At 28.3% G+C, this 14146-nt stretch overlaps 1 protein-coding gene across 6 annotated transcripts in view; it reads left to right on the plus strand.

The window, feature by feature from the left end:
* Window positions 1–14146, plus strand: part of LOC122627550 (teneurin-m) — a 674747-nt gene that overhangs the window by 16057 nt on the left and 644544 nt on the right. The gene's annotated exons all lie outside the window — the stretch shown is intronic.

Raw genomic sequence — 14146 nt, forward strand, 5'->3', positions numbered from 1 at the left:
TATAAATAATAACATTGAACAATATTTAGATCAATTAAATAATTTATTGTATTTGTGGTAACATCATTTCATAAACTTTATTTTCAGAATGTAGAATATATTTTTAAAAACTTTTAATTTATTTCCATTATTTCTAAACAAAGTATTAGCAATAAAATCTTTATCATTCTAAGTAAATCTATCAACTGGCCAATATCTACTATTTTTGAAAGCATTCATTGCATTATTAATAAATGCATCTCTATAATAAAATGTTGCTATTATAGAAACTATATCAAATTGTTGAAGCTATAACAAATTGACCTAAACTATTATTGTTGCAATAAAATTATTCCATTATTCGATTCTATTACGTCTACATTTTTTATATGAGTGGCTTGACCATATTTAACAATAGAACAAATTTCATATCTATGATTTTTTATATGATTAATGTATTAAAATGTTTATGATTTTATAAAATCAATAAAATGTTTCAAGAATTTCGATACGAAACGAACAATTAGCTTGCTATAAATCTGTATTCTGCGATTTCTATATTTGTGTTGGTATTTCGTCATCTAAACGATGAAATATTCGAAATATTTTCTTTTAAAAATAAGCATTGATTAAATAAATGATCACGATAAACTAATATAACAAACAATTTTTATAAGTTTCTTTTTTTCTTCGCTGACGACCTTCGTGCACCAATTTTTATTTTTATTCTCCTATCTTTGATCACTGCTTTGCAGAGCAAAAAATCCAATTTCGTTTACATCGAATATTCTTGTGCTGTTTATTCAAGTTTTTTTTTCAGTTGTATTTTGTAAAATATCAAAAAAATGATTGAAGGTTTCTCTATTAAGGGAGTTCATCACTGCTGGTTTTATAATGTTTTACACCAACGAAAAATGCTTGACTGATTTTGATGAACATAGTCTCTTTATTTTAAAGATGAAGATTTAAGTCACGAGTTGATTTTCTTGAATTTTTGAATAAAGCTTTATCCAATTTGAAAAATTTGAAAAATAAATCATATCGAAAAATGCCGTTTTTCAGAAATAATATATACATAAGAGTAAATATTTGTTCAAAATTTAATAAAGTTAACATACATTTATTCACTTTCATCACTATCATGATTATGAGATTTGTCTATAGAAATAAATGTGAAATATTATACTTTACAATAAATTACTTCTATAAAAGGAAAATATTTTTATAAAAACATTGTAATATTGTAGCATGCTAAAGTTACGGCTGCGCGTAAACATAAACAAAACTAACACGCGGATAACGAAACAGAGTGCGACTACGATAACGCCATTGGCTTCGTTCAGCAGAACAAGCAGTTTTACAACTGTTGCAAGATTTTCGATTTGTACGCCACCACCATTGCTTTATACTTTACCAACGTGTTTATCTCGAGATCGCTATTTTTTGCAGAATAATAAAAGTACGCTGATCAGGTGCTCAGTTCAAAAGTTCAAAAGTTCAAAAATATAGATTTAATAAAATAGATTACATCAAGAAAAATGGAATTATATATACGTATAATAATTAACGTCATTAATATTAACGATAATTAAAAAGATTTCAATTCAATTTCAGCAACATCAATTCAAGATGATAAAAAGATAATTACTATATACTCGGATATTAATAATGTCCTTTAATTCGATAAGATGTGTAAACAAATCTGTAAAAACTAACTCGTACCTTTCTAATTAATTAAACAACTAGCTATAATGTAATTTAATTTTGATCTATACAAGTAAGTATCAATAACTGCTGGAAAAATATTATTGTAAATGTAAATCTTGGAAAAGAGTTACTTGAAACTTACAATCCTTGATATCCTCTCAAGCAATTAAAAAAAAAAACTATTGAATCGAAAGTGCTATATAATCAATGTGAAAGGAAATGAAGAATGTAAAGAAAAAAGAGTGTTTACAATTCATACATTATACGAATACATTAAAAAAAAGAAAAATGAAAATTCAAAAAAAAAAAACGAGATAATACTTTAAAATTAATTTCTTAGTAAAAAAAATCTAGATAAAGAATGATCATTAAAATATAGTATATATAAAAAAAAAGAATATATAAAGCTAAACAAATAAAAAATAGTATGGTTGAATTTATTTTAAGTTTGATTTAGATCAAAGTCCGCATACAATACAAAAAATACCATCGTTACGTTTTATTAATAACTCAGTGAGAATATTGAATATTTTTTTGAAAGATTTTGATTGTTTGCTCGATAGATTACTTTATACATATCCTTATTTGAAAAATACATGTATGTTACATGCAAAGTTTCATGACGACACAAAATACGCTTACACTTGCGCTAAAAATATAGTTGAAAAATATTACGTTGAATAAAAATCGTACGCTGCTTGCAATGCAGTGTAAAGCGCTTATTAAGCCGTTTTGTTTTTTTTTTTGTTCTCCTGAACGTAGCCGTTCTCACGAAATGGTCGAATAATTACAGAAAAGTAATAAAACTACCCCTATTCTTTACTGATTATACTGCTAAGAAAAATTAGGGTTTATTATGTGTACATAAAGTGTGATTCTCTCTTAATAAAAACTCCTTTCCGTCAATCTACTTTTTTGTTCCGACTTCCGCATCGAAACCATTCTCCAAGTTACATGTGTTAAGCATAGCTATGTAACTTGGACTTTTTCCAAGTGTTAACTTGAATCTGTCTAAATCCCTGATCCAAATGTTAATTGAGTCCCCGTTCCGCAAACACGTGTTGAACGTATAACAGACATATACTGTAACTCCAAATACTCTAATCAGACTTTCAAATGTTGATCGGACTTATAAGGGAAGATTCTGAACCAGTAAGTTAAAAAAAAAATTAGAAAATTTAATGAATATGTAGAGAATTTTCTGCTGTAGAAAAATTTCTTCATGTTATCCAGTTTCTGGTTTAACAAATGTATGAAAAGAATTCTCAAGTTTTTCAACATTTTTAATTTTTCCTTTTTCTACGAAGTCTCATTTACAGATATCGAAAAATTCTATTAGTTTATAAATAAATTATGTTGTTTTTATTGACTTTATTTTATTTTGTGAAAATAAGCGGTGTATTTTCAATAGCAAACGCGCACACGCTTTAAAAAGTGCATCTAATTAATACCGCCCTAGTAATAGAGTATAAGATTTGTGTAAGTATTAGTTTTAATATATTTTATATCAGGCTAACAGAACACTGTTTTCTGTTTCCATCACGTTCTCTTCGTTCCATACCGATCCTGGATATTCTCCGAGAGCTTCCAACAACTTTTTACACCCAGTTCATTTTATGCTTTAATTAATATGGAATAAATCGTTACGATACATTAAATAACAAAAACAAATAACCCCATTTTCAGCATAAAAAATATATAAATAATATAAATAATACAAATGAATATTATATAAATAAGTAAATAATATAAATAGGTATATACATATATAAATAATATAAATAAGTAAAATAAATCCATATCATTTAGTTATTATAATCTATATAAATTAGAAAAAAAATTGTGCCACAGTATCTGATCCTTTTAAATAATTCTAACATGTACAAAATCAAATTAAATTTATACATTTTTCATTTATTTATTTTATATATATTATTTATACTAATTTATACATATTATATATATATTTATTTATATAAATATGTATAAACCATTGTCTATTTATTTTATGTAGATATGTGGAAACAAGTAGCTCTCCATTTCTCTAATTTTAGTAGGTATTCATGGGAAAATTGGTCTAAGAGCCTAGATAGCTTAATGCTTTAAAGCAGTTGCTCGGACGGTAAACTATTAGACGCGCACGTTGTTACCTCATGTATTTCACCAGAGAATAAAATTAAATATTTTATCAAGACAATAAAGTAGATATACGAAGTAGATCAAGATTAAATAATCCATACTTAGTGATAATTCACTTTCTTGCTAAGAAATGCTAAGAAATTTAATTTGTTCTATGTACACCTATATATCAAACGTAATAACAGAAGATTACAATCTCAAAGAAAAAGACAACTTTTTGCCATTCATGCTAAAGACATGACATCCGTTCAATTATTGTTAAAACGTTGAAAAGGAAGATATATTCAAGACGAAATGGATAAAAATAAACAACGAAAAAAATGAACAAAAAATAACAAAATACTTAACGAAATGTAAAGAAATATCATATCATTAAAAGCTGAAATTTTACCGGAGGACGACATGGAAACTGATAATCGTAATGAATAACATATAAAGGACACGAACAAAAGACCAATACCCATAGGGAATCTAATATCATATAAGAATAAAAGATTCTCAACTCTAATAATTCATAATAGAATAAAATAAAACATAACAATAATATCGATTAACGCGTTCAAGTCATAAATAAATGACAAATTTCATATTAAGTATCATCAGAATTAAACCGGAAGTATTCATTTCCTCTTTATGCGATTATAAAAGACAAACATTACATATTCGTTTAGTCAAAAGACAAAAAGAAAATATTTACTGTTTCCGATTAAAGATCTACATCCTAAAATCTTCATGAAAGATCTAAAGGCCTAAATATCAATTGAAATATCAAATATCAATTTAATGAAGAGCACAATTAAATCACTATTCGTGATATTCATGAATATTATAACGATACAACTAGGATAATTAATGAATAAATCGTAATATCTCTGTAATACAAAAATCATATAGGAAAATCAAATAATCGAAAAGAGATTTATTCAATGTCATAAATTTAAAGAACACGTTACAGTTAACTGTTATATCAATTTTATTTGCCTCAAGTGTGCAAGTAATCACTTTAATAATGATTGGTTAAACCCAAGGATTTAATTGTCAAATATTAAATATCTAGAAGATTATCTAGCTGATATTATAACTTATTTGGAAAGGATAAGACAAATTAACGAAAGATAAAAAAAGACAAACAAATTAATAAAAATTAAGAAATCGATGAGCAAAATTTCTTTTTCTATAGCCAATTAAAGAAACAATAATAATCAAATCATACGTATAATAAGCAATTTATACTGATATTAATCAGTAATGGTGCAAAAGCTATCATTGATTTACATACGACAAACATGCTTGCTATACAGTTTGGACACAGTAGATAACGTAGATCTGATAAATAATACTACACAGCTAAACGAAATTATAGAACATGACAAAAGTTACATAAATTTTCCTGATAATCATGATTAGCACAAATATATTATGTCTCTCAGGGGAGTAACTGAATTTATCAAAACTCTTCTAATTAAAAAAGCTCAGGGATTAGATCAAAATCAAAACATTATATCTAACAATTTTTTTGAAGAAATCAATATATATATATATATATATAATAATATATATAATATATATATATAATAAATAATACAATAAGATTGGTGCACTTTCCAAAATACTAAAAGTGAGACAAATAATATCGATAAAAAAGAAATCAACAAAAATAGCTCTAAAATTAATAAATAGTTCTAAACCAATTATATGCTCATCAATCTATTACCAGCAATAAAATACTTGAAAAAGTGTTTTTAGAAAAACTCAACCAATACGAAACTAAGAATAAGAATAGAACAAAACATATTTACCATTTACAAAAATGAAAAATTGTTTAGCAAATTACAAGAATAATAAATGATATCAATTTATTAACTTTATTAGCAGAAACCAATTTACAAAGCTTCTATTTCTAAACATAGAAATGGCATTAGAGGAGGAAAAGCTTAGAGCATTAGAGAAAGTTTGAATAGATAAACTAATCTAGAAAATGATTAAATATTAATATCACATAGCATTAATCAAATTAATAGACTCATACTTCAATAAGACAGTTAATGATACTAATCAGTGGAATAAAATCTACTATATGCATGTGTTTCTTTTTTTTTTACATCGAGATATGTACTTTAATATATTTCGATAAGTGGACTGTGTAATTAAATATAAATTCGATTAGGCTCGGCTACCCTAACCGGTTTTAATGTTCACGTTACTACCACAAAACTTGACTGTTCGATATCTTTCTATGTGATTGTTTCGATTGTTTTTATAAAAAGTTATTTTCAAAACTTAAAAAAACGGAATGATGTGAATTAGTATAACTATATCAAATTTTTTAAGAAGTATTCTCTTTTTGTTCTCTGTGCAAAAAATAAAATTTATTCTCAAAATAGCTGTTTTTTTTTTTTTAGAGAATAGTTAATGCATTGAAAAAAAGTTATTTCCAAAATTTGGAAAGACAAATGAATGTGAATTAGTCTAATCATATCCAATGTTTCGAAAACCATGTTCTCTGTGTAAAAAATTAAATCAACTGTCAAAAGATATGATTTTTTGAAAAATAATTTATGCATTGAAAAAAAGTTATTTCTAAAATTTGGAAAGACAAATGAATGTGAATTAATCTAATCATATCCAATGTTTCGAAAACCATGTTCTCTGTGTAAAAAATTAAATCAACTGTCAAAAGAGATGATTTTTTGAAAAATAATTTATATATTGAAAAAAAGTTATTTCCAAAATTTGGAAAGACGAATTAAGCGAATTAGTCTAATTATATCGAATTTTTCGAGAATATTGTTCTCTGTGTAAAAAATTAAATCAACTGTCAAAAGAGATGATTTCTTGGAGAATAATTAACGAATAAATAGAAAAGTTATTTTATTTCCACGCATAAGTTTTTTAATGTAGTTAAAGTGGGGCATGTGGAAAAATTGGAATATCTAAAAAATGTAAGAATATTTACAGCACATGTGATGGACAAATATTTTATCTGGACATTCATTTACTTTGGGAAAGTCCAGTATTCGCTTGAGCAATATTTGCTGACTTTTCTGCTCGTCCTTGGCCCTTTCCAAGTTTTAGAGATAAAGTTGGTTCGCATAGGTCATCAGACGTTCTATCCTTCTTGATACCTTTTATCCTTTTATGACTAGAACGCTATCTGACATTCTTTAAGGCTGTTTACTACGCTCGAAGCGTGTGAGACTTCAACGAAAGATATGAACAAAATACGAACTACAAGCGCAACAGGGGAATAGTATACCTAACATGAGTCTATCCTATCGGTGTATAAGTTTGTATAGGCTTTATCCTCCGTTGGCATATCGACGGAATGAAGGAAAAAAAATTGGTAGGGAAAAGTTGTAATAGTAGTTGTTAGGATTAGGTCAGGTTAAAGACGCATCGAGCTATCGTAAAGCATAACTCATCTCACGTGATTCAAATAATGTAAATGTAAATGGCAATAAGGGTTAACATAACGTCGTGTATTCCCTCGTAAGGGAATTCTCCCGACAATTTTATTTTTATTCATCTTACGTATAGTCTAATATGAATTAATCTAATTATCGAATTTCTCGAAAAGCTTTGCTCTCCGTGCAAAAAAATTAAATCAACTGTTAAAATAGTTAGTTTTTCTGGAGAATAATTCACGTATAAAAGAAAAGTTATTTTTCAAATGTAAAAAGACGGACTAATATCAATTTGTCTAACTGTATCGAATTTTTTGGGAAGCTTTGTCCTCTTCGCAAAAAATTAAATCAGCTGTTAAAATAATTAGTTTTTCTGGAAAATAATTCACGTATAAAAGAAAAGTTATTTTTCAAATGTAAAAAGACGGACTAATATCAATTTGTCTAACTGTATCGAATTTTTTGGGAAGTTTTGTTCTCTTTGCAAAAAATTAAATTAGCTGTCAAAATAATTGGGATTCTTTGTTTAAACCTTCATCTTTAAAATGAAACCTTGTTCATCGCCGATAATGAATCCAAGCAGTAATTACTTACCGATTTTAATGGATAAGGTCTTATTTTAAAAGTAGAAAGTTTCAAGCGAGGAGTCTCAGCTTTTTCAGATTTTACAAATAATTTTTTTTTTTATTCATAAAGCATGTAATATAGCTAAACTATAAAATATAAAGTTCTTTTGAAAAATTCGTAAAAGCCAATTCCTCGTTTAAAACTCCGTTTTTGAAATGAGAGTTCTCGAATTTTTTTATGAAAAAATAAGTTTCATGGCACCCCTTGAAATCTGTGGTAAAAGAGACGGAACTTCTACTCCTACTACTGATTTTCATACACATACATGAACGGTGTGTGCTTTCGTAAACTAAACGATTGCCTGCTTCTTTCTTTGCATACACAAATCGCAAATTATCTGATGAATTCATGAAAATGTGTTTCGACATATGCATATAAAGAAATTACGATGATTAACTCGGTGATTTTATCGTTTATTTTTTCAAAAATAATAATTACAAAGAATATTAATATATTATATATTATTTTAATAAAAATCAATAGATGAATTCGTTTCCAAACTATCTATGAATCTTTGTCATTTTTCCTATAAGACTAGTCTTTATATTATTACTTTATATTATCACTATTACTACTATTACTATTATTGATACATATGACTATTTTTATAATATAAAAATAAGAATAATGATAAGAAGAAAAAATATATACTTCAATATTATATACATACTACTATTATTACTATTGATATATATGACTATTAATATAATATAACAATGTAAGAATAAGAATAATGATAAGAAGAAGAAACATATACTTAAATATTATATACATCAGGTACATTCTAAATATATAATGTAATTATATATTGTGATGTTGATTTATAATAATGATAAATAAAAGAGAAAAAAATATGTTTAAAAGAACAAGATAGAATAGAATTTATCTACATAATGTTTCGCAGTCTCCTCTTTTAGATGCATTCCATGTTTCATCATTCATAATCGTTTTTCGCTCGAATTCTCAACAGATCATGTTCTTGATAATTTCGACACGTATCCACCCACCTATCCATAATAGAAATACCTATTTATAATGTGATACGATGGTAAATATAAAATGCTTCTTTTTTTTCTTATCCGTTATCATATCTTTTTATTTTTCTCATAATCATTATAATCTTCATAATCATTATAATCTTCCTTCTTTATAATCGTATCATTTATTTTTATTTTGTTTTTTCGTTTATATCAGTTTTTGATTTTTCTTTTCATTGATTCTTTCATTGATTTTACGAAACTGTTATTTTATATAAAATTCTTTATATAAAATATTAGTTATAAGTTATGAAATCGATATAAAAAATAAAGCAAAAAGTTACTAATTAATAATTCATATCGTTGTCTCTAGTTTTGAAACTAATAAATGTAATAAAAATTAATCGTTTTCCAAGCAATTCTAAAGAAGAAGCTATTGTCGAGCCATATGCAGATTCACTTTATTTCAGGTAGTTAAAAAAATCCAGGAACCAGCGAAAGAATCTTAGTAAATATATTTATTGTTCAAATGTTTAATAAATTAAAGCGTACTTGAAATAAAATAATATCAATATAAAATATACTACATTTTTTATTCACTTAGCAAATTATTTTCATCTGTTTTTATGAAAAGACTCGCGAATAAGATATTTTTATGATCGTCAATAGAAAAGAGAAAAAATGATTCTTTATTGGTCGTTATTTAAGTAAGAGTGTCTGAATAGATCGTTTAGATTGTTTAAATAATGGTATATGCGGTCCCTTGTACGAAATGAGCTCTTTGCTGCATGTGTAAAAAAGGCTAAGTACAAGCACATAGCTTATTTGATCTACGAGACCCACACACCTCTTATGTTTATTGACCAACTTAAGACATTCCGGACAACTACAAGCTTAACCAAAAATATTTAAGACGAACAATATGTTTTTTATTTTTATGTATTTTCTTAGTCCAATTCTCTAGAAAGTCCAAATTCTCAAATTTTCAAATATTCTGTATAATAATATGTATATGATTCTTGAGAGAAAGTTTAACATGCTAAGGATGTATATGTACTCGTCAACAATGATAATAACATCAATATTCGTGTTGAATACCAGTACGGTGCACTGAAGTACTATTGAATTACTGCAAATCTATCAAAATAAGTGTCTTAAACTAATATTAACTAGAAAGAAATACATATGTTAGAATAAGTATCTTCTTAACGAAATTCCAACAAATTCTCAAATTTTCAAATATTCTATATAATAATATATATATATGATCCTTGAGAGAAAGTTTAAAATGCTAAAAATGTATATATACTCGTCAACAATGACAATAACAGTAATATTCATGTTCAATGCCAATACGGTGCACTGATATACCATTCCATTTAAAACTATTGCAAATCTATCAAAATAAGTATCTTAAACTAATATTAACTAGGAACAGATGCACATATCAAAATAAGTGAAATAGATGAGTTAATAATAATAATAATTTACATTAAAAATCAATTAAACTAACTAGTAATCTCTATAAAAAATAATTATGAATGAACTAACTAAATATCATCAAAATAATAAAGCTGGAATAATCGAGTCAAACTCTCGATATTTTTAATATTTTAAGGATTTATAAAATAGTCATCAGATCAACTGCACTAATTCAAACATATATGCATACATATAAGCACACAGTTCTTGTAATTAAATTCCTACAAGAAGCTTCATTTCCTTGTATGAAATAATAATTCTTGTGATAACATAATACTATCGTATCAATGATAAGCTGTCAACTACATCTAAGCAAAAGATCGAATAGTTTTATACAAGGATAAAGAGCTATATAAATTGAGCTTAGATTAATTTAAATAAGAACTCGCGAATAAAGTTGAATTACTTATAATTAAAACTGAATTAATTATAATTAGGTATACCTTCTATATATTTTTTATATGAGCTTATACATATCATGTTATTTATATTCAATAATAAAGAAGAGAATTGACAAAGAAAAATGTCTATTTATTAATAGACATCTATTGATTAAAAAATTCTGTTATTAAGAGAGAAATTGAAAAACTTCTATTTATTAAAAGGATAGAAACATTCTCGAAATGTTTTTACTTAAATTCCGAATAATTACCAATCTCATATAATCTTCCATTTAATTCGTAATCGTTTTTCTATTCAAATCATTAATCGGAAGAATGAATTCTAATGAATTCTAACAGCTAGTGGGCAAAACTTTCGAACATCCCGCGTGTTTCAACAAAACATTAAATACTAAACAAATACAATTTATATGAGGAAACGCATTTATTTAAGAGACTATCCTTTGTTGTCCACTTGATTTCAAAAGTACGAAAGGTGAGGTCCTTAATCGTGTTCGCTATTAAAGAGATGTTAAAGTGTCACATTTTACCCTCGTCGACGCGAGAAAACGATGAGTAACAGTAAAAGTAAAAAAGAGGGAGAGAGAGAGAGTGAGAGAATGAGAGTGATAAAGAAAGAGAGAGAGAGAGAGAGAGAGGGAGAAAGAGAGAGAGAGAGAGAGAGAGAGAGAGAGAGAGAGAGAGAGAGAGTGATAAAGAGAAAAAGAAAGAAAGAGAGAGAAGCTTTTCTGAATGTGTTAATACAACACGAAAGAGAGTAGAGAGAAATAGAAAGAGAAGAACAGAGAGAATTAAGGCATCGTTGGGAAAACTAATGAGGAGAAATGAAACTTGCTACGAAGCAGAAGTGAAAGAAAAAGAGAGACAGAGAGGGAGAGAGAGAGAGAGAGAGATTGGGCGCGGCCCATCCTGGAAAATGAAAGTGTGTTGAGAACGAAACAATCAGGTTACCCTCGTTAAAGTTGTCTTGTTGTCGTGACGTCGGCCATAATCGGCGTTGATTATTCTAGAGACTCGACTCACTCTGATTCCCCTTCCTTATCGATTTTATCATGATTTCCGATAGATACGAAGCATAGCTAATTTGAATGCAGACTCCGCTCGAGAAGATCAAATTGGAGTTGGCATGTTCATTTGTTCGTTCGTTCGTTCGTTGCTTTCATATTATCAAAAACAAATCCGATTATCGAAAAGAAAAATAAATGTTGGAATAAAAAATGACGGAATTAAAAGAGGAGGATATAATTAATCGATTATCGATAGGCGTTTTTTGAAGTTACAACTTGTTATCGCACGTCAAAGGACGCATAGTTCGGTTTGTAACTATTTTGAAAAGCTTGGTTATTTCTCTCTCTCTCTCTCTCTCTCTCTCTCTCTCTCTCTCTCTCGCTCGCTCGCTCTTTCTCTCTACTAGAAAATTCAGTCAACCAAATTTATTTTTTTCGGAACGTACAACTTAAACTTTGATTTATTGAGGCGTATCTCTTGGCGAATCGGTTGATGAGAAAAGGAAAAAGGGTGAGACGAAAGGGTTTAGAGTTGGATGGCCGAATGTTACGGACGAGAAGAGAAGAGAGCTCGTGTAACATCGTCGAAGCCTGTTCGTCGAGTTTGTCCTCGATGTTTGCCGAATGTAGTCAAAGTGCATGCGAATTACCGCATTAACGTGGACTCGTGGTCTCTGTACTCCAACAGCATGGACGTAATTAAAACATTCTTGTCATCATCGGGAGAAATTTCCAAGATAAAGAGGAGAAGATAGGAACGAAGAGAGAAAAAGAAAGAAAGGGAAAGCGACCCGTATCGATTTTAATTCTTGACGTCACTCGAAATGACGTAACGCCGTTTTAAATCATAGTAATCAACGATAAATACCAAATTTAATAATAAATAGATTTGTAAGTCATTCCTACAAATCTTCTTCGATTTTACTTGGTCGAGTTTTTCCGAAATAAATAATGATATACGATAATTGCTACAATAGCATTAACATACATTCGATCTCGCGATGTAACTCTTTGAGATATCTTTTAAATATTTTAAATAAATATCTTTAAATAGATATCTTCGAAATATCTTCGATATATTTTTCATTAGAATTATTATTTCCAGCGCTTTTGTATCGCGTTTAATCGATACAAATTTTTCATATTCAACTTAAACTCGACTAACAAATAAACGGACTGTGTTACAAGAGAACGATGAGTTTCTATAAAGTTTCGAGATAATCAAGTCGATAGTACATTATAAAAATCAATTCCGGTCGTTCATTTCGATGATTTATTTTGGATGACTTTTAAACGACTCTTATAGCGTCGTACGATCTTCGCAATATCGTCAAAACGATTTACAATGATCGAGTTTGTACATTTCCGATGTTAAGGAGCGTATCAATTCGAAGGGTTGAAACGCTACGAAAACGATTGGCGGATTTTGTTCGCGAACGTCCTCGCGTTTCCAGGTCCAATAAATAGCCAGCGAAACGACCATCGGGCGAAGAGGCCACGCATAAATAATCCCATGACTCTGACAGCGGAGAGTACCCAGACTATACGGGGGGGTTTAAAGCGTGCTCTAACTATGATGAGTGCCGTGTTTTATGGGATGTTCAACCGCATTTAAAGCCCGCCGCGACAAGTTTGGTTCCATGAGTGGTCCACTCGAAATTTCGCGCTCTACGCGGATAACTACTATATTCTATTTCAGTCTCTCTCTCTCTCTCTCTCTCTTTCGCTCTCTCTAACGTTCTCTTTCTCCCACTCTTTTCTTGCTGAAACACCGCACAAATGTTATTTCTTTCTGCATAGTTTGCATTATGGGGATAGAGGGAGAGACTCTCTCTCTCTCTCTCTCTCTCTCTCTCTCTCTCTCTCTCTCTCTCTCTCTCTCTCTCTCGGATTAAATTTTCGTTGTTAATTCCAAAAGGTAGTATAATACAACAGATAGAGATCTAACAGAATTTCTTTATCTCGTTAACATTCAATGCCTTTTGTATTTCGTATTAGTTATGTTTTTGCGTTCGTATTTATTATCGTCATTATTCGTCACTGTCTTTCCACCGAGAAAGAAAAACGAAAAAGAAAAGAAAGAAAGAAACAGAAATAAACTTTGTTGAAGAAAACTATCCATATTTCGAGGAATAATAATTATATTTCGAAGAATAATAACACTGTCCTACGCATTTACATAGTTTACATTTTATATGTTTACATACATATTTCGTACGAATTAGGATTATCAATGTTAACATTTCAATCGTACGGTATTATTTCTCGTCGGTAACTCGTCTTAAGCTCGTCGTTATCAATTTCATTAACGTCATGCTAAAAGCATTGAATTTATTTCTGTTGCGACAAAGGTTTTAGGATTTTCTCTATATAACAAGAAATAAAAAGAGTGAACGAGAGAAAGATATATATATATATAAGTA

Source organism: Vespula pensylvanica, chromosome 3, assembly GCF_014466175.1.
Source record: "Vespula pensylvanica isolate Volc-1 chromosome 3, ASM1446617v1, whole genome shotgun sequence".
Taxonomy (NCBI): domain Eukaryota; kingdom Metazoa; phylum Arthropoda; class Insecta; order Hymenoptera; family Vespidae; genus Vespula; species Vespula pensylvanica.